This window comes from Ambystoma mexicanum, chromosome 8 (assembly GCF_040938575.1).
Source record: "Ambystoma mexicanum isolate Mex_15411 chromosome 8, UKY_AmexF1_1, whole genome shotgun sequence".
Lineage (NCBI taxonomy): Eukaryota > Metazoa > Chordata > Amphibia > Caudata > Ambystomatidae > Ambystoma > Ambystoma mexicanum.
Window position 1 is genome coordinate 530,431,393 of NC_090929.1, and position 22,581 is coordinate 530,453,973.

The window sequence follows — 22,581 nt, forward strand, 5'->3', positions numbered from 1 at the left end:
GTTTGGTGAGGTGCATGTAGCTGCTATTCGTTGGAGTCAATGTTGTCACATTTTGTACAATACACTTGCAGATGGTTGTGTCATGGTTGGGACACACCTTCATTCCCATGTTAGGGCTGCTTAGGTCAGGCATCATGTATACAGTTGTCAGATGACGTAAGTGCTGCCTCAGGGTATGGCCTGGCTACTGCTAGTCGCAGCCAGGTGAAGTATGCATCACCCCCCCTTTCTGCCAGGTGAAGTATGCATTGGTACATCGATCACCTACCCACTTTGCATTTCCATGGTCATGACATTAGACTCACTGAGTAGCCAGGATCTTGGGCCTGCATGTCGCTCCATGTAGCGTGGTATTGTGGAGTTCCTCGGGACCATTGAATCATGGGTTGATCCGGGGAATCGGGCACAACAATGTGTGAAGATCCTGTTGGAGTCACAGAGCATTTGCACGTTGATTGAGTGAAATAGTTTACGGTTGCGGTACGGTACCTCCATGGCATGTGGGACCACCAATTCCACATGGGTGCAGTCGATGGCACCAATGCAACCAGGTATGCCAGCTAGTGCATGGAAACCCACTTTGGTGTTAGCAATCTCCTGGGCAGACCGTGGCAATGAGATGTGGTCGTCTGTGTGCTTGAGGAGGGCATCGAGCACTTGGATCAGTGTACGTGAGAATAATGGTTGTGATATGCCATGCAAGTGCCCCACTGTGTGCTGGTAGGTGCCTGTGGCCAGGAAGAGGAGCACGGACACTACCTTCAGTAGCGGGGGATGGCGGTGGGTGTTTCAATCATGCTGACAATGTCGTTGTGTATCATGTCCACAATGGTGGTGATGGTGTCCCGGTCCAGTCGGTACAGGGTGTGGATCTGCTCAGCGGTGAGGTTGAATGGACTGGCTCTGATGCGTGGGATTGGCGGCTGCCTCCGTGGTGGCACAGGCTGTGCTTTTTTTTGCTGGCCCTGCCTTGCCCTCCTTCTCCTCCTGCGTCTCCTCTGTGCAGCCTGTTGTTGTTGTTGTGGTTGAAGTTGTGGCACTTGCATTGCTATCAGGTCCTCCAGCCCCAACATTGCTAGTCCTATTGGTATCATTGTGGAGTGTGACTGGGTCTGGGAAGGGGTTGGGTGTGCTCTTTTTCTACTTCCTGAGTCTGTATTGCCTCCACCTGTGCTGATTCTGTGCACCTGTGGCAGCTGGATTCACTGCACAAGGCCCTTTACGGTTGGTTCGCGATGGCGTTATTAGCGCCATGGCGGTAAGGTACTTTACGGGCTGGGTGATGGCGTTAGGTGCATGTCCGCTTGGGTCGGCATTCGCATACCTTTTCGCCATGGCGGTGATTACGGTGTGGGATGCCGCGTGCGCGCGTCCTTGGTGCAGTTAGCGGCAGCGTTAACTACGATGCCGCTAATGGCATCGTAGTTAACGGTCAGGGGTCATAATCGGACCTAGCAGAAAACCATGGCGGCAATCTTTTACCGCCATCGTTTTTCACTTAGCGCCAGGGTCGTAATGAGGCCCTATGTGTTCAATTGCAGCAAGGAGTTCGAGGAGTTGGTTAACTGGGGGACAGGGGGTGCAGGGTATTCGATACATCACCAGCGGGGTATGGGCCACAACGATGGACATGCCCTATATGCATGCTCTGGGGCTGTTGGGACTCAATGCAGGTAATGTGGAGAGATCAGAGGGTCCTGTTAAGAACTATTGCGCGGCTTCTACTTGGGCACTTAGGTGCAACATTTCGGTGACATGCACACTTTTAGTCATCTGTATAGTCTATTGTATTGTATTGTATGGTATTGCCCCACAGTTTGAATACTGCTGCAGTACACGAATGAGCCATGTTTGGGAGTTGTGTTTACTGGGATTCAGCATTTGGTTAGGCATTGCAGGATTTGCTACGACTGGGACAACACCGAGCCTGCGCAGTCGGATGCAGGTATGTGTACTCATTCTGCCCCCATGTGTTATTACTCATATTTCATAATCTGTGGACTCTTGGCACACATTCTGCTTAGTGGGTACACATGACCTGTGTTTGGTGAGTCCTGCCGTCAATTCAATCCCATATAGTTAAGACTTTGGGCCCTTGTTGTCATTTGTTTGCAGATTTGTGTGCCAAGTTTTAGGACTGATGTTTGTAACTTGGCAATCTCTTGTGCACCATGAAAATGTAAATGTACAAGTCGGTGGTATATTCGAATGTACCTTTCACAATTAGTAGGTGTCAAATTGTGTGTGTTATACCATATACTGATCCATGCAAAACCAATTGTACTCTGTTTCATCAATTGGACATAAAGGTTGGGAATTAATGGATGGCTTTGTAACTATGGAATACTTTTCCTTGAGATCTGGTGGGTATGCAGGATATAGAGGGGTGTTATGGAGATGGTGCAGGTGTTACTTACCAGGGGTCACATGAGCTATGTATTAATGCCTATTTACTGCAATGTGTCTAACGACAGCTGAGGACTAAGAGTCTCACTCAGGGTGATGGAATAAGGAATAGGGGATAGGGTTATGTTTGATGATGGATGAAAGGGTGACTGAAATTTGAGTTGCTATTGGTCATAACCAGGGTTCTGGGATTTTGGTTAGGTTGGTTAGTAATACTGATGGGATCTTACATTTAGATGTTTTTAGTGAATATGTACTTTTGGATTAATGGGGGATTGGGAGTAACACTAAATGAAATGTTGGGGTTTTATAGATAAATATTGGATTAGAATAGTGGCATCTATGGTATGGATTGGAATATTTGGGAGGGGGCGGGACAGTCCCGTTCTATGAGATTGTGGAAGGGAAATTCCAGAGGTTTGGGTTGTGTAAATCAAAGGAGTTTTTTTTACCTTTTTTATTTTTTGTGTTTTTCTTTTTGTACCTTTATATTTTTGTTTTGGAGTTTACTTGCCCTTGTATTGCCAGGATCTTTCACAGGAGGGTTGTGCGACTGTTCTCTAATGGCTTTGTATTGTTAAAGGAGTTTGAGAGTGGTCTATTGGAATGTTAATGGGGCTAACTGCGCTAATAAGAGGAACATGATTTTGCAGAGATTACAGGAATTGGGGGCAGATGTCATAATGTTACAGGAGACACATTTGCTGGAGGTGGATGTTGATAAGTGGAAAAAGAAATGGGTTGGTAACGTCTATTGTTCATCCTTTACTTCTAGTTCTAGAGGGGTTTGCATTTTGATTAGGAAGAATCTTCCGATTACAGAAATGAAATATGAAAAAGATCTACATGGTAGAGTTATTTGTGTTAATATGAAAATCCAAAATGTTGCCTACTGTATTTGCAATATATATGCTCCTAATGGTGGGGATGGAAGTTTTTATACCTCCCTTGCTCACTTCATGCAAAATGTAAATGTACCCAATGTTACAGTAGGGGGAGACTTTAATGTTACATTGGATCCGTGTATGGATAAGGGTGGAAAAAATGTGGACAATGCTAATAACTTAAAAAGAGAGGCCTTGAAGAAATGTATGAATGATTGGAGTCTGTCAGATGTGTGGAGATTACAGAACCCAGCAACTAGACAATATACATTCTATTCAGCAAGACAAAAGTGTATTCACGGATTGATCTCTTCTTGACTTCTGGTTTGTGTACACAGTCCTATAAAGGGGGTGATATTAAAGCCATTGTTATTTCTGACCATGCACCGATCTTTTTGGAAATGAAACTTACTTTCCCTTTACCTAAGTCAAACCATTGGAAGATGAACGTCACGTTTCTTGATGATAATGATGTTGTGGATAAAATTGTAAAAGAAGCAAGGTTTTTTGTGGATCAAAATTGGACAGGTGAAGTGAAAGAAGAATATGTATGGGAAGCCTTTGAGGCCTACATGAGAGGAATGTTGATAGGGATGTCGAGCAAAAAGAAAAAAGAGAAGGACATAGAGATTGTTAAACTGACTGAGGAAATAGAAAATCTTGAAAAAGAGAACAACCTGAACTTCTCAATGAGCTCAATTGGTTTCCTGCAACAACAAAAAAAGGAGAAGCTAGATGACCTGCTTATGTCAAAGACTGAGAGACTATTATTTAGGACAAAATGCACATACTATGAGAAGGGAGAAAAATGTGATAGGCTGCTGGCTCATTGATTAAGGTCTTTGGAGAATGAAAGAATGATTAAGGCTATTGAAAAGAAAGATGCAAATGTATCCTTCGATCCTCCAGAAATTAATGATACTTTCAGGGATTATTACTCAAATTTATACTCTTCAGAGGTTCATATAACTCAGGAGGAAGTGAAGAAATGTGTTGATGGTTGCCATTTGAAAAGAATAAAGTCACAGTACATTGATTCCCTAAAGAAAGATTTGAATGTGGAGGAACTCAAGTCTGCTGCTAGTGCACTGAATTCAGGGAAATGTCTGGGCCCGGATGGCTTACCGGCAGAACTGTACAAAATGTTCCCGGAGTACATTTTTCAGCTTATATTGGCTATGTTGCATTCATCTTTACAGGAAGGTCGTCTTCCAGAGACTATGAGGCATGCATTGATATCTATTTTTCTGAAAGAAGGGAAATCTCCAGTTAAAACGAGCAGCTATCGGCCAATAATCTTATTGAACATAGACAGTAACATTTTTGCGAAAGCTTTGGCTCTGAGAATAGAGGACTCGATATCTGATATAATTGACAAGAGTCAGACGGGATTTGTTAAAGGGAGGCATGCCTCGGATAAAATGAGGAGACTTTTGTTGACTTTATTTGAAAGTACAGACCATATGGAAGAAGTGGTGGTGTTGTCACTGGATGCGGAAAAAGCTTTTGATCGGATAAAATGGAAATATCTTCTGGAAGCCTTGGAAGGTATCAGATTTGAGAAAATCATGATTGATTGTATAAGGCTATTACATACGTTACCTATAGCCAGTGTGAACACTAATGGTTTGGTCTCAGACAAATTTGAACTTGAAAGGGGGCCAATACAAGGTTGCCCCCTGTCACCCATTTTAGTTGTCCTTGCAATGGAATTATTGGCTGTGAAGATATGAGATGACAGGGCAATTGAAGGTATTTTTTATGGAGAAGCATGTAAAAAAAATCTGGCTTTATGCAGTTGATATGTTGCTGGTTGTACAGAATGTGAATTCCTCAATCCCGGGACTAATTAATCAGATAGACATTTTTCACAAAGTATCTGGTTATAAAATCAATTGGTCAAAATCCGAGGCACTGCCAGCATCCAGTTCCTGCTCGACCTTGACATTACAGAATTATGCCTTTCATTGGTGTAGACAAGATGCACTACCTTGGAGTTTGGCTGACTAAATATGTAGCTAAAATGATGGAAGTGAACATTATACATGTTATCCAAAAAATGGAGTCAGACTTTAAAAGTTGGAGTGAGTTGCGATTAAGTCTATGGGGGAGAGTGCATGCAATCAAAATGACGATGACTCCAAGAGTAAACTATGTTTTAAGCATGATTCCTTTGCAACTTAAAACATTTTATTTGAAGAAAATGGAAAACTTTGTCCAGTCCTTCCTATAGGAGGGGAAACAACCGCGTCTAAAACTATGGAAACTGCAACTTGGTGGTGGTCTGGGGGTCCCGGATTTTGAAAATTATCATTTGGCATCTGGGGCTCGCCACTTGGTGCCTTTTATAGAACAATCATCAGATGTGTGGACTATGGCAGAAACAAGTAGAGCTTCACCTCTCTCCCCCAGAGCAAGTCTGTCAACAGTGGATGGAATGGGATATAAATCATCACCACCAACGGCTTTTGTGAGCTCATGCTGGAAGAATCATTGGAACAGGAGTGTCAAAGACATTTCAGAGGACGGGTTTACTTCGCTCTGGCTAAATCCAGACATTACGTTGAAAGGGAAACCTCTGTTTTCGCCAGATTGGTTACTAGGAGGTGTACAGTGGCTGGAGGATCTTTTTGAAGAAGGAAAATGGATCAGCTTTAAGAGACTGAAGGTAATTAAAGATCTAAGAGATTGCACTTTGGGAGAATATAGGTAACTGAAAAAAGCTCTGGTGCACAAGATTCCGGATGGGTGCCAGAGGTGGCATGTATGGCTGAGAGAATGTAAATGATGAAGGTGGCATGGCTTCGAAAGTGTACAAGAATCTTGAACAGTATAAAGATCCAAACTATGAATTACTATCAAAATGGTCAGACATATTAAACTCTGAGATGTCGGAAGACAGATGGAGAAATTTGTGTAAAAATGTGGCTCTGACATCCTTGAGTCTAGGAGAAAGGTGTAGACAGATCAAAATTCTTAACAGAGTTTTCTGGACCCCACAAAGATTGCATGCAAGAGGTTTGACAGATTCAAGTACCTGTTGGAAGTGCAAACATGCAGATGGTTCCTTTCAGCATTTGATTTGGGATTGTTATGAACTAAGATCTTTCTGGAGAGGGTTCACTAAAAAGATGAATGAAGTTCTTCTGGTACATCTGGACTTTGATTATCCAACTGTAATTTTAGGAGAGGATGACATGGTGGATGATCTCTCTTTTCCACAGAAATGTTGGTTTTTCAGAGCATCAAATTCTGCCAAGAAAATTATTTTGAGGAAATGGAAATGTGATGTTAGACCAACATATTTAGTATGGATGGATGATTTAAGACAAGTATCTAGAATGGAGAGATTGATTTTGTACAAGCATAAGAAAATGAACTTGTTTGATCAAATCTGGGGTAGATTTTTGAATTTATAAGATTGTAGTCTTCCTAGGTTAATGCAATTCTGTTTATTATGCTTTCCATTCATAAATGTGAAGATCCTGGCTTTTATGTATGTTTGTGTATTGATTGTATACCTTGTGTTGTATTTGTTTTAAAATTTAATAAATATGTAAATTTGAAGAAAAAAAAAATAACCCCATCTTTACTAAGTCATTTCCCAACAAAATTTTGGCAGGCACATTGTCCTGAACGAGGATAGGAAGCTTTGCAGATAAGATCATTGAAAATCTTGTGCTCACTATATTTCAGAAACTATCAGATACCAGCTCTAGAGAAGAAAGAAACGACACACCTGTTAGCGCCATATCTCAGACACTAGTAAATATCAGATCCAGAAAAAAGAGAGAACTGTCAATCTGCCCAGGGCTATATCTCAAACAATGGCACAGCCCAGCTCCAAGGGAGAAAAAAGAAAAAACCTGATGTGGGCTATATCTCAGACACCGGCAGAAATCAGATCCAGAGAAGGGAGAACTAAAACTATTCTAAGGGCAATATCTCAAACAGTGGCAGAGACATCCACCAGGGGAGAGAAAATGAAAAACCTGCTGAGGGCTATACCTCAGATACTGGCAGAGATCATATCCAGAGTAGAAGAGAGAACTGAAAATCTCCTGAGGGCTATATCTCAGACACTGGTAGACACCAGGTTAAAAGAACAAGCGAGAATTGAAAATCTGTTGAGGGTTATGTCTTAAACAATGGCACCACGTTAAGAGAACACAAGAGAACTGAACGCTTGTCGAAAGCACTATCTCAAGAACTGGCAACTTCAGATGGGGAGGGAACATAAAAATAGGCCTACGGCTATATCTCAGACACTGTCAGCGAACAGTTGCGAGAACACGAGAGACCTGAAATCCACCTGAGGGCTACATCTCAGACGCTGGCAGAGACAAGAGCAACAGAAGGAGAGAAAACTGAAAGCCTTGTGAGAGCTATATGTCAGAAGCTTGCTGAGAACTGTGAGGGGGGTAGAAGTTGAAGCTTGACATGGACTATATCTCAGACACTGGCAAGTACCAGAGTCAGGTAAGGACAATTTGTGTAGAAATTCCTCTTGAACCTGTTGCAAATGGTTTCTAATGAATCGAGTGGTAGTCTATGGGTTTTTGGACTACGTATGTTTTAGGGAAAAAAAGAAAAATTCTATTAGGTAAAAACATAAAAACTATGACACTTTGACTAGGAGCTGTAAGGTGCAACTTGAGTTGTGTTAACATGTCTTCATAAAAGTGTGTTAGATTTCTAAGAACCTGCAAATCATCAAACAGATCCGTCAGATGTCCTATTTAACTGGTTAAATCAAGATTCTACCAGGATTAAGAGAAGACTGTTTGCAAAATAAATGAAGAAGGGTATCCCCACTCATAATGACGCCCCTTTGAAAGAAAAGTGATCAGTTATGAACATAGAATTGAGTGTAAATCTCTTTATCCGGGACCAATACAAATAAAGAAGCAGCTATTCAAGCGACGCTTGCCAATCAGCAACCGATTGTTCAATGTGTCCTGGTGATCAGCAACCAATCGTTTCATATGTCGGTTTGTAATGACAGACCGAGAACATGCAGATTCGACAGTGCACAAGTGCAAATGATAGCCGGTTTCATGGCTAACTTGGGGAGTGTGCAAACGTCGCAATAAAGGTGTTATGGGCCACCTGACCCAAACAGCAACCGGACTGTGAAATGAATGAACACGTAAAACCTCCACGTAAAAACCCTGAGCGAGATGATCAGGGGTCTTAACAACTCAGGCTCTATCTGCGGAATGTTTATGGGGTGGCGGCCAGCGCGTGCTCTGGGAAACCTTACATAAATTAATACATACATACCATGTTGCATATTTGGAAATGTGTTTGTGCGCCACATCTGAGAGAGGCGCAAAGGGCTCTGGATGTCTTGGGAGTTCTATTGCATAACACCTAGTATGCTGCGTATTTAAACCTAAAGGAAGGGCTCGGAGGGTGCTACGGGGTAGGTGTGATGCCATGCAAGCAGTGGCTAAGCCAGTATGTCTGGCCTTTTTTATTTATTTATCTATTGATTGATTGTTATGTCAACCGGAAAGATTGCGCTCCAGGAAAGTGTTCCTGTATTAATATGCAATTTTAGGAATGGCTAGAACATACCAAGTGCACTTCTGGGGTTGATTTCAAGCCGAGGTGTCCTGCCAGGAGGGTGACATATTGCTGATTTTAAAGTGGATTCATTACAACTATGATGGGTCTTCGTTGGAAAAATGTACTGCACTTACGATTATAGTGATATTTCTTAAGCAAAGAGACATATTGCAGTTGCTATCATTGTGACATTTATTTGCTGACGAAAGGTACTACCCTTGCTATCTGTGTGATATTTATTTGATTAAGAGAGTTACTGCTACTGCTATCAGTGTGACATTTAATTGGTGAAGATAAGTACTGCATTTGCTATCAGTGTGAGATTTCGTTGGTGAAGAGAAGTACAGCATGTGCAATCAGTGTGACATTTCTTTGGTAAGGAGAGCTACTTCACTTGCAATCAGTGTGACATTGTTTTGATTAAGAGAGTTACTGCTGCTGCTACCATACATGTCATTGTTGAAGGGATTTACTCCTGTTGCTACCCGTGTGATATTTCTTTGGTGAAGAGAGGTATAGCATTTGCAATCAGTGTGGCATTTCTTTGGTGAAGAGATGTATCACAGTTGCTATCAGTGTGACATTTCTTTGTTGAGGAAGGATACTGCAGTTGTTGTCAGAGTGACATTTCTTTGGCAAGAGAGGTACTTTGCTTTTTTTCAAAGGGACATTTCTGTGGCAAAGAGATGTACGGATGTTGCTATCAGTGTAACATCTATTTGGTTAAAAGAGGTACTGCATTTGCTATCAGTGTGACTTTTCTTTGGTGAAGAGATGTATCACAGTTGGTATCAGTGTGACATTTCTTTGTTGAAGAGAAATACTGAAGTTGCTAACAGAGTGACATTTATTTGGTAAAACAGGTACTTCACTTTGTTTCAGAGTGACATTTCTTTGGTGAATAAAGGTGTGGCTGTTGCTACAGTGTGAATTACTGAAGTTGATATCCGTGTGGCATTTCTTCAGTGAAGAGAGGTACTTCACTTGCTATCAGAGTGACCTTTCTTTGGTGAAGGCAGGTGATGTTGTTGCCATCAGTATGACATGTTTTGGTGAAGAGAGGTACTGCTGGAGCTATCAGTGTGAGCTTTCTTTGGTGTGCCATTTCGTTTTTGAAGAGACACACTGCAGTTGCTGTCAGTGACATTTCTTTGGCAAAAGAGGTACTTCACTTTCTGTCAGAGTAACATGTCTTTAGCGAAGAAAGGTACTTCACTTGCTATCAGAGTGACACTTCTTTGGTGAGTACTGTAGTTGCTATCAGTGTGACATTTCTTTTGTGAAGCGAGGTGCAACATTTGCATTCACTGCAACATTTCTTTGGTCAAGAGAGGTACTCAGTTGCTCCCATTGTGATCTTTATTTGGTGAAGGGGTATCACAGTTGCTATCAGTGTGACATTTCTTTGTTGAAGCAAGGTAATTCTGTTGCTATCAGTGTGAAGTACTGTAAGTCCTATCCTATCAGTGTGACATTACTTCGGTGAAGAAAGGTACTGCAGTTGCTGTCTGAGTGACATTTATTTGGCAAAGTGAGGTACTTCACTTGATATCAGAGTGATTTTCCTTTGGCGTAGACAGTCACTGCAGTTGCTATCAGTGTGACATGAATTTGGTGAAGAGTGGCTTTGGGTTGGGCCTATCCTGATTTGCGTATGGTCTTTCCCCTTTTGTAATGGCTTGGCAGCAGAAGTACGATGGTCTGGAGTGTTGCCCAGAGCAATGACAGAGGTTAAGAATCATTAGAAACCTTCCAGCCATCCCCTCTTTTGTTTTGCTGTAGTCACCTAGAGTGGGACGGGTCTGCCCAGAAATGGGTCCTGTGCCTGCATGGCCTAGAGACCCATGCTACTCATCACTGATGAGGCACAACAAGGCTGAAACATGTCTGGGGTTGCTTGTGGTCTCATGCAGAAAGGATGTGACCAAGTAGTTTGTGCTGGACTGCCCCTTTTGAGGTGGGACGAAGTCGGATTTTCATACTGTCTTTCCCCTTTTGTAATGTCTTGGCAACCAAAGAATGATGGTCTGGAGAGTAGCCCAGAGCAATGCCAGAGGTTAAAATTAATTCATAACCTTCCATCCATCACATCTGTTGTTTTGCTGTAGTCACCCCGAGTGGGACCGGTGTGCCCAGATGTGGGTGTCGTGCCTTTTGGGCCTAGATACCCAAACTACTCCTCATTGATGAGGCCCAACAAGGCTGTGACGTGTTTGGGGATGTATTTGTTCCTTGCAGAAGGGATGTGACCAAGCAGTTCAGGCTGTACTGCCACTTTTAGGGAGGGGCTAAGCGCGATTTGCATATGGTATTTCCCCTTTTGTAATGGCTTGGAAGTGTCACGGTTTATCACACAGCACACGCCAGCCAGGTAACACAAATACAAAGACTTTTGGAAGGCAACCAGGTTAAGATGTACTGTGAAACTACTTCCTTTTTAAATGACAAAGCAAGACAAAACCAATTCAACACAAAATGTTAGCCTTAATGTTAAGCACTCACCCTGTGACACTCAAACCCCAAACATCAATTGGCAGGGAGTAGGAATATGGGGGACAAATCGGTTTTGGGGTGGTGTCCACTGAAACAATATGGGGAGCCAGCAAAGTAGGGGAAAATCCATTTTTCCCATAAGGGCTTATGCAATGTAGGGCTGGGGTAATTTCTGCTTCAGGGAAGCCAGCTGCATCTCAGGACACTCTGGGCAGGGATCTTATCACTCCACTCTCCAAGATGGTAAGTTTCAGCAGCCTTCTCTCTGTCCTCCTTTTTCTGTCTCCCCATTTTTATTTTGTGTCATAGTGCAGTCCCCCTTATATAGCAGAAATTACATCACCAATGTTTACAATCTAGGGGAAGTACCCTTCAATAATCCCTGGCACTAGGATTTCACAGTTACCCTCTCTCTCTCTGCCCCCAGTCAGCATTGGTTTAGGGGTTTGGAGCAACATCTGTCTTTTCCCATTTGTCATCATCCTTTATTTTACTTTAAACTTTTTTGGCAAATACTAGTTATGTATCACAACTTCATAATTGGGCCAGCCACTGCCATACAAAACATATTTTCTGTTTTAGCTGATCATGGGGAATTAGATAAGCCAACCACCATATCCGTATGATGTAGCATGGCCATGTGCCACATGTTTGTTGTTTTCATAAAATGTACAACAGTTATGAATATGTAAGTTATTAAGCATATTCCTAATTTCATGTTCCACCTTTTCACCAACTCTCACATTTGTAACATGTTCAGATCAGCCAGGAACCTAGTCTAACTGGCCATTACAGTTCCCAGAGTCACAGGTAGATGCCATGTATACCCCCCAAACCGCTTGGAAATTACATGAAAAATGGTATAAAAATGAAATCAATCCACTGTATGGATCCTGCGCAAAATGCCTAAAATGAAATACTCTTTTAAATTAACTTTGGGTGTTCCTGTTCAGCAAATGGGATGGCTGCTTCATCCCCCTGCCACCAGCCTGTGACCAGAGGTTTTTATGAGTCTCTTTGAAGTTAGTGTGTGTGCTCTTTGAAGTGGGTGCAACAAGGATTCAAACCTTTTAGTCATGCTCCAGCCAAGGATGGCGTTATCTTGAATTCCTTGCTTCCGTAGTCAGTATGTGTCTGGAGCATACTGAATTTTGAAACAGGTTTTTCCTGAAGTAAGTGTCTCTTCAAATGTCACTGGAGTTTGGTGGGTGAAACATAATATACATTGCTTTGGTCAGCCCACACATGATGTTTTGTGTTCCTGACATTTTTGTGTGAGCAGTGATATTTTCCCCATTTTGGCTTTTTAAAGCTTTTATTTGCAAACACATGTGCAGGACGTTTTGGATTTCAGTGTTGAAAAATCCTGTTTTCCATGTTACAGGATTCTTTAATTCCTCCTTCTTTTGTAAAGCACAATGCAGCTTGGCCATTGAGATTGATAGGTAGGCCTCTCGTCACATGGTTCTTTAATTTTACATAAAAGAAAAGCAAAAGCCAGGGCGTTTTGTTGCAGTTTTTAAATGCCTATCATTCATGTGAAAGGCAAAAGTAAAAGCCAGGCCATTTTTGTTGCAGGGTTTAAATGCCTGCCATTCATGTGGAAGGGACTTCTGCTTGGGGCTTTCAAATGCACCCCACAGAAAACAAAGAACGATGGTCTGTTGGAGTGCGCAAAGCAATGCCAGAGTTTACGTTTAATTCAAAACCTTCCAGCCATCACCTCTTTTCTTTTGCTGTACTGTTTTAAAAGCCCAGGAAATGAAACATTGTGTCCACATTACTTTATCAGCATCATCTGTAAGGGCAGAAGAGTTATGCAGATCTTGGAGTGCTGGTAACTCGCTTCCTAATGTGCCCCAATTACATTAGAAGCCAGTGTACAATTTCTGTAACACGATATGCGCACCTGCTACCTGTGTGGTTGCAGATTCTGGTGAAGGTATTTCCTCCTTTTTTTATTGTTAGCACTTTGGTTTACAAAAATGTAAGCCTTTGGCTAATAAGTTAATACATTATTCCAATACACTTCCAAAATCACTAAGATAACAACAACAAAAAAAGGAAAAAAGAGGCAAAACAGAGCATCGGACCACACTCAGGGCATACATAACAAGTACTTCTCCTTAATACAGAATACCTCAGCGCAAACCAAAAAGAGCTTATAACAAATGCCCCATCATTGTTTCTCGTGATCCTAACTATGATGGCCACATTCCAGGAATTGACACATTTAGAGTTTTTAACATTTTTAAAAGTCTGAAATTCCTTTTTCCCTTAAACTTGCCCAGTTATAGCATCGATTTTCTTAAAAATAACTGATACAAATTTTGTCACTGCTACGTTAATGGACATTTCTTCCCCTTCTAGCAGAATTCTCAACCATAAATCAATCTCTCTCAGATGGTTGTCCTTCCAAATATCGCCCAAGTAGAGCTGTCTTTCATTTCTAAGACTCGGGCATTCAAGTGTCAAATGTTTCAAAGATTCTACAACATTTAAGTCCTGGCACAATCAAGAGTGCTTAGGATTGTCCTTGCCTATGTTCCTGTAATTATTGTCTCTGCAGGGTAAGAGGTTAAGATGAATCTCAGATAAAAAGTTCACAGGAACCAGTTTGGAAAGAGCATCAAATACTTTGGCAGTCTGTTCAGCTTATGAGGGTCAGACCAAAAATCTTCGTATCCATGATATTTATATATTTCTTTGTGCGTTTGAATCGAATCGTAAACAAACAAAAAAATGTCTTCACCTGATCTGGATTTATAGATAAGGATTCTTTGGATTCATTCAAATTTTCTAGTATAGCCTGGCACGTTGTTACCCATTAAGTTAATATATTCTCAGTGTGTTCTTCCATGGCTTTTTCAGAACTTTAAAACCACCCGTTGAAGATTCTTCTAGACATTTTCGAAAAAAAGAGATGATTTTCCACTCTGATATTGCTTTCAGTGATGTTAATGCTAACTCTCTTCGAATTATTTGAATGGGAAAAGTTTTGGGCAATTGAAGTACCGTCCTCCAAAATATTCCTTCTAATAATGGCCATATTTTAGCAGTTCGAAGGAAAGAGGTTTCCGCACCATAGGTCAGGATCAATACGACTTTAGCTCTGTAAAAAGCTACCAACGGTTTCAGGGAGAATCTGCAGAATCGTCTTAAAAGGATTTTTGCTTGACCTGCCAGTTTTTTACCTTGTTTTTGAGATCAATGATTCTTGGGGCCTCATTTCTATCATTGTTAACACAAACACCCAAATAGGTGAAAGAGGAGACTTCAAAATGTTTTTATTTTTTAGAATCCATCCAAACTACTTCATCTCTTTGCTCCTACTTGGTTTGCCAAATCTTAAGATTCTCGATTTTCAGGGTTAATTGTCATATTATTAGCGTCCATATAGTTCTGAAGTGCTGTCAGTTGATGTTGCAGTCCTATGGGCATCTGATCGATCAGAACTATGTCGTTGGCATATATTAGTCTCCCCACTGGCAAATCCGCTATCTTTGGTGGGAAAATTCTCGACAGTGAGAAGGCATCCTCAATATCAGATATGAAAAGGTTGTATAATTCAGGCGCCAGTGGGCATCCTTGCTTCAGCCCGATGTTAGTAGCTATGTTCTCTGGGAGCAAACCTCCTTTATTTAGTCTCACTTTCACTGAAGTGTCTTCATGCAGATCTTTAATATTATCAAGGATTACTTCCGGAAAGTTCCAATGTGTTAGTTTTGTCCATAAATCTGGCATTTTAATCTTGTCAAAGGCCTTATATAGGTAGATAAAGGCCATGCAGAATTTCACATCATTATTTCTTAACATTCTAACGTTGAGTTAATTTAATATAAAGATATTCAAAGGGGTTCCCCTCCCCTTTACAAAACCCGATTGCCATTGTTCTCTGTGACCATGATTCTGCCCATTCAATTAAGGCTTTTAGCAGTATGGAGGCAAAGATTTTCCTGCCACGTCCAATAATGCTATGGGCCTATAGTTTTCCGGGTTAGTTCTTAGTCCCTTTTTAAAAATCGGGACCACTACACTTTCCTTCCAGGATTTTGGGACTCTTCTAGATTTTAAGACATATTTATACAATTGATGTAAAAATGGAGCCCATTCTTCTGGCTCACTTTTTAGTTCCCCCATTGGTCAGCCCATACGGGCCCAGGGCTTTCGAGTTTCTTAATTTTCTAAGGATGATTTCCAATTTTGTTATATCAATGTCTAAGAGGCCTTGACCTTCTCTTCTCCCAGTAGGCCTACTGAAAGTTGTGGTGACTGAGTCTTGCAGTTGTTTATAATAGCACCACCATTGGCTTTACGGGATCGGATTTGATGTTAAAGCGTCTTGCAGGATCTCCATTTCATTTATCAATGCCCAAGTACCAGCCGTATTTCTTTTGCAAACGGTCATTAGCATTTGTTGGGAATCTTGGTTTAACATTGTTTTTTATCCATTATTAGCCAGTTGTGATATTGTTGTTCAATGTTACGACTCTCAATTAATTTAGTTGTTAAATTACTTTTGTTTAGTTGTCTAAGAGTTTTTCTTAATATTCTTTTCTTTAAAACAATTACCCTGTCATATACATGACAATGTGACATTATCGGTTTGGTACAACCTATCTTAGAAGTGGTTTGAACATTTTTGAGCATCAGTACATAATCAATTGTCTGCAACAGACTTTTCTGTTGTAGTTCTGTTATTGTAGTCATTAATTTACTAGTCAGAATTGGAATTGTTGCAGGTTGCATTTTTAACCTGTTTCTGCCTGGATTAATTACCAAAGAATGACCGTAAAATTGTTGTTTCTTTTTATCAGTCAAATTGGTACATGTTAACTTTACTGGGTTATGATCACTGGAATTCGTAGTTCTTACTTCTAATTTTCTAATAATCCTTGACATATTAGACGAGACAGAGACATAATCTAGAATTGCCTCTGAATTTTTTCCAGGCCAAGTAGCCTTTCCTGGTGTATCACCAACCGTTATCCCATTTAATATTATGCAATCACATGATTGCATTGCGGTTCTCCATGCTACTCCTCGTTTCCCTGACTGCAGTGGTATTTGTTTAATCCAATTTCAGCTTTTTGGCTAGTTGACACAACATAATATATGATACATGTGCATCTTAATGCAAATGCCAATGTTTCTGTTTCACATTCAGCATAATCATGTAGTTTATATATTTTTTTCTATGTTTTAATCACTGTATGTATGGTGAGTATAGTTAGCTTTGATGAGGATGTTGCAGTGTTGATAGTTAAGGCAGGACAACACGTTTTTTGGATCTGTATAAATAACTTTTTCTCTAAGCTTCAGCAGTACATTTTAAGAAGCAAGTTCTGTACAATATTGCTCACCTGATATGTGCACATTGGTGGTTTTGAAACAATCTGTTTACCAAGGAGGGTCACATGCAATTATGGCTTTTTGACAAGCAGTGTTTTTTATTCTTTTAATCTGATTAGAGAAATCTAAGATGTGTGCTAATTATGATAACAGGTTCTCTTTTTTTGTGTCAGCAGGTCCATTCTAGGTTTATTTGCAATATAAACATTAGCATCTTGTAAGGCACACAATTGTTATCATCTATTGTGAAATGGTTCTTAGAGATTTTTCAAAGCTACTCCAAGATCGATGAGCTCTAAGACTTCTATGTTAAGTATAAAACGTAGCTCTATGGTACATTTGTAATCATGTAATGTTAGTGAATGATCACCACTTGCAAAATGTCGTACCCATATTTTTTTTAAAGATGGATGCCTGATAAGGTTGTAAATTAAACTGAATTCTTTAATATATATTATTGATCCATTGCACATATTGGCTTAATTGGTTTGATGCAAAGCAAACTTTCATCTAGGTAGAAAAGCAACAATTTGTTATATATTTCATTGAGCTATTACTCAAAATGCCATGGTTGTATAAAACTTGCCTAACTAAAATATGTATCAGCTGGACTCAAAGTACCTTATGTGTAAATCATTTTTACAAATGTTAAGAAATATAAAAGAGAACAATTTGAAATAATTGAGTCAGGACTTCTGTTTTAATTTTCAGGTCATCTTGTTGAAAGAAACAGTTTCAATGGTTTAGTGACCTCAACATAAGGAATCCAGGCATATAAACTTTGAATGTGTAATGTGAAAAAAATATTGCCCTCTTTGTAGTTCACTTGTCTCACAATAATTGTGACAAACTCACGTTTATCTTTAATCTACCTTTCTGTAGATTGTATCACTGATTGGAGGAAGTAGTCGATATACTTTTCAAGTTGTTTTTTTAGTGCTTTTTATATAACGGCTATATGCACTAGATATAGTAAACATCCCAAGTGCCGTATTTTGATAATTTTGCACATTAGAAAGAATGTGAAAATTGGCATCAATGGGAACTAACATAGGAAGCACTCAAACTGTGCAGGGGAAGGGGCACATGGGGAAAGAGGACAGAGCATCACAAGAAAGTGGCACAGAAGGACATAGGGAAGTGAAATAACACAGCTATGTTATGCAAACTACATGTCCGTGTCCAGCTTGGTCATAAAACTGTTCAGATCTGCAGTACTGCACAAGAGAGTTCTGCACCCTCTTTTTACGTTCCTATGGATCACCCATGCCAAAGCGCTCTACACTCACTGCACACCAGAAAGGTGTCCTCTATTTCCATATACAGAGTATGACTCAACAGCCTGGCAGAGTCAGACCCTGAGGCTCCAGGACGTGCTTCTTTGGTCTCCTTCTCTCACACACCCACCTCGAGAATCATGGTGTCCACATTACTCCTTTAGTTACGGTGTCTGAGGTGGTCGCTCTTATATCTTTGTATGCAGAATCTGGCTCTGGTCTTCAGTGCTGAATGGAAGTTCTCTGTATCCTGCCCAGAGGAGCGCTATTGGCATACCCTAAGGAGACTCATTCCTCAATAATACTAAATCCAGGAGAGCACTTGTGCGGTACTGACTCAGCTTAAATCTGTCCATCCCCTCATGAAAGAATGATGAGTGCACCATTCCTCCTCCCTTTGCAGCATGCAACTTCAGAGACCTGCCATAATGCTTTCTGGACTTCTGTGTAGTGGGTTTGGAACCCCTCTATTCGTCCCATATGGGGGATCATTCGCTTTGCCGTAATTCTTCAAATACAGTATCAATGGCAGCTAACAAGGGAGAGTGAATATGCTTGCTCTGGGGGCTTACCAAGTGGTGGCTATGCAGCATGAAGGTGGCCCTAAACTTACAAGATACATGTAATCTAATGTGTCGGATAACAAGACAAGGAACCCTAGAGCACCTACTATGTTGCTAAGCTTTACCAATAAAAAACAGCTTTTACCACTAGTAATTGCGTATTCATGCCCTTCCAATAGCACTGCAGAAGAATCCACAACTATAGTTTGACAACAGTGCCACTGACAGCTACAATTGAATAAATGAATCACGCGTAGGGAAAAACTAGTCAACCTGCTTGTGTTTTCTCTGGCCTGGTTCCCCAACAATGCAACATATTACGAAATATTGGGAAAGACCACACCCACCATGATCCCATCATACTCCAATTTATGTATGTATAAGCTTGGGATGGACTACTTTCTACCACAATAAACCTTGTCTGGACCCATCAAAAAGTGGTACAGATACCCAGATGGCCCGGTACTTTACAGGAACTGCTTGTTTTTTTTAATAATTCAATTGCAGTAATCAACTGTTACAATTTACATGTAATATTGGAATACCTGGCATTTCGTTTTTGGATGTGAAGATTGATGTTTTGTATCTTAAAATGATCACAAAATTATTCCGCAAATATGACAGACCAGAATAAGCGGTTGCATCAAGGGAGTTTCCATCCATCACCTACATTACAGGGATTACCACTGAGTAAAATTAATAGAGTGAAACGCATAGTGAGTGATCCTAATATTTGTAACACATAATTGAAGAAACAAAGGAGAGGTTTTGTGAGTGGGGGTATGAGTAACAGGAGATTGTAAAGGCTTGAGCAAAGGTTGATTAATTGTCTTGAAAGGAATTACTTAAAGAAAATAATGAAAATAAGAAAAGCATCATCCAGATTTGATATATGTTTCAAAATACTCGTTTCTAAGTACCAAAATGAAATGCATTAAATCGAAACGTTGGGAAATGTTTTAATCAGAATTAAGTTTATATACCATTTTAAAGGACCATCCGATTTTTGCTTAAAATAATAAAAGAAATGTTGTACCAGTGATAATGTGTACTATTAGACCAATTAAAGAAAAACAACAAACATTGGCAAATTGGAAAATGTGAACTTTTCCTGTAACATATCAACGGGCCCGATCATTGTGTACAATGCAACCATTGCAGTAACATACCAACGGGCCCGATCATTGTGTACAATGCAACCATTGCAGTAACATACCAACGGGCCCGATCATTGTGTACAATGCAACCATTGCAGTAACATACCAACGGGCCCGATCATTGTGTACAATGCAACCATTGCAGTAACATACCAACGGGCCCGATCATTGTGTACAATGCAACCATTGCAGTAACAGATCATTGTGCATCTATATCCTGGTAAGAGACTCAAGATACAAAACTTTGGTACTTGTGATTGTGCTCTAGACTATGACATGTCCCTGTGGAAAATATTGTGTGGGCTGGAGTATGAGAAAAGCAAAAGAGAAGTGGACTGAACACAAGTTCAATGTGCGAACGAATAATCAAAAATCTAGTGTTGCTTGACATTTTACGGAAGCAGGACACCAAGTGAATCAAATGGTATTTCAAATTCATGAAGTGGTGATTATTTCAGGATGAGTGGGTGATCTAGAAGGGACGCTATTATAGCATGAAGCTTTTTTGATTCATTATTTAAATTCTGTATTTCCATTTGGTATAAATGAATTCTGCAACTTGTCGTTTTTTGTGTGAACATTGCACACTGTGTTTTTTTAAAAACTTTTCTAAACTGTATAACAATGTGTTTCTTCCTGTTTTTATTTTTTATTGTGCGTGCGTGCGTGCATGCGTGGGGGCGTGCGTGCGTGCATGTGTGCTTGCGTGTGGTGTGTGTGTGTGTGTGTATTGTTAAATATTATCCCTGTGCATGCATATATTTTGTAGCAGTAGGCAATGGACTTTGCATTTAACTTTTTGACATTGTATATGATGGTTGATTTGCTTTCATACTGCTTAGGCTGTCCTAGTGTGGGCATTGGCTTTGATTAATAGGTAAAGACATAGGACTACATCTGGAATTAAGTGTAGCAAGTATCATAGAAATATCTACTTTGGAAACGGCAATGTAATATATCAAGTCATTGGGCATCATTATAAGTATTGCGGGATGGGTTAACGGGTGCCGCTAATGATGGTGGACCCGTTAAACCCATTCCGCAACATTACGAGTTTCCCTCTCGGAACCCTATGTGGACGTCTGGTTTTACCAAACGTCCTTACCGGGTCCCGCGAGGGGACCAGGGAGCTAACAACGGGCCGGTCGTAATCGGCCCGTTGTTAGCTCCCGCGCCCATTCCCATTGAGCCCTATGGGGGCTCAAATGGGAATGGGGAAGGTCCATGCCTGGGTTCCCTGAGGGAGGACTTACCGGGCCCTCCAAACTCGGAATGGCCCCGTAATTCTCCATTCAGGGAACCTGGAACCGGACACCCTTTTGGAGGCAGCCATGCCCTTTTTAGGGGCATGGCTGCCTCCAAAGTCGTAATGAGGCCCATTCACTCTGTTTGTCTTCGAAGCATTAACGACATGTCTGAGGGGAACATGACACTTTGAGGTACATCTTAAAGGTTAATCGTTAATGTTCTTGGCTTATTGATTTGTAAGGGTTATATTGTTATAAGTTTTCCGTTTAGTTTTTTAATAGAAACATTTCCTCCTGATGATGATCCAAAGTAGGATCAAAATGTGTTGAAGAATAACTCGTTCTCATTCCTTGTGTTCGAAAATGGAACAAGTTTTGGAGTTAATTGAAAATTGTCCGATTATAAGTTGAAGATGATGAGAATAGCTATGAAATAAGTTGAAAAAAAAGGGTTTGCCTCCCTTACTTGGAGTGCTGGGTGTTTTTGTCAGCTGTGAGTCCATCTCCCTTTTCTGTCATGGATTTACTAAAATACCAGGGTCCAGTCTGTTTAACACAGGAGCACCTGAAATATGTTTCTTTCAATTATTGAAATTTGTTTGAACTTAATGCAATAAAAGTGGTGCATGTGCGGCTACCCCCCACCCCCAAAACCCAGAGCCATTGAAACTGTCACACCCATACTTCCCCAAGTGATAAGAAACCATCAAAATGTCCAATGAGAGGTCATCAAATGACATATAACAGTAACTTCTCACTCTGTTATCACACTATATTGACAGCTTTTGCAGTTCCTATTTTGCCATAAAGCCACTTCGAAGCACATAAGGGGAAGAGGAGAGAGGGGAAGTGGAATCTTGAAAGGGAAAGAAGAACCATGATTGATTTTGAGCTATATCATGTTATACAGCAAGTATGTCGCAACATGATCTCTCAGTAGTGATGAGGAAGCCAAGAAGCAGAGGAAAAGTAAAATAGGGGAACATGTGTGAGAGCTTGTGTGGCATCCCGTGTGTTTCATGCATGGCCAGAGCAGATGCCTGTGATGTCACAGTTTGTTATTCTATGACACGGAAGCTTCCGTCCTCAAAGGTCTTTCTTCTGGCATTTGGTGAGAAGAGAAGCAGGAGGGAGGATGGGCCTTGCCTATGGGCAATAAACCTGATTGTGGCCCTTCTATCACCTTTCTCATCTGTGAGGAGGGTCACGATCAACAACTGGTGACAAGGATTTTTTTTTTTTAAATATTTTTATTGGTTTCGTAACAAGAAATAAACAACAAATACAGAAAGGCATCATTGGCGATTGGTTAAGCATATCAAGAAAACAACCCAAAACCCCACCCCACTCTCTTCCCCCATTCCCCCCAAGACCATGGTTAGTTCACTGTTCCTCTCTAGTTCGTGCCCGTATCCGGGCAACTCCCTCCACTCCGCTCCGTATCATCTGCCTCAGGGTGGAGCAAGGGCACCGTCAGGGCCACCCAGCGGTGTAGTTCCTCGCTGGTATCCAGTCTTTGCACATGAATAGCCCTTTCCCATGCCGCGGTTTCTGCTATGATCCACTTCGTGAGGTCACCCCACCATAGGGGCATATGTGGACCCCTGGGGCTTTTCCACCGCATGGCAATA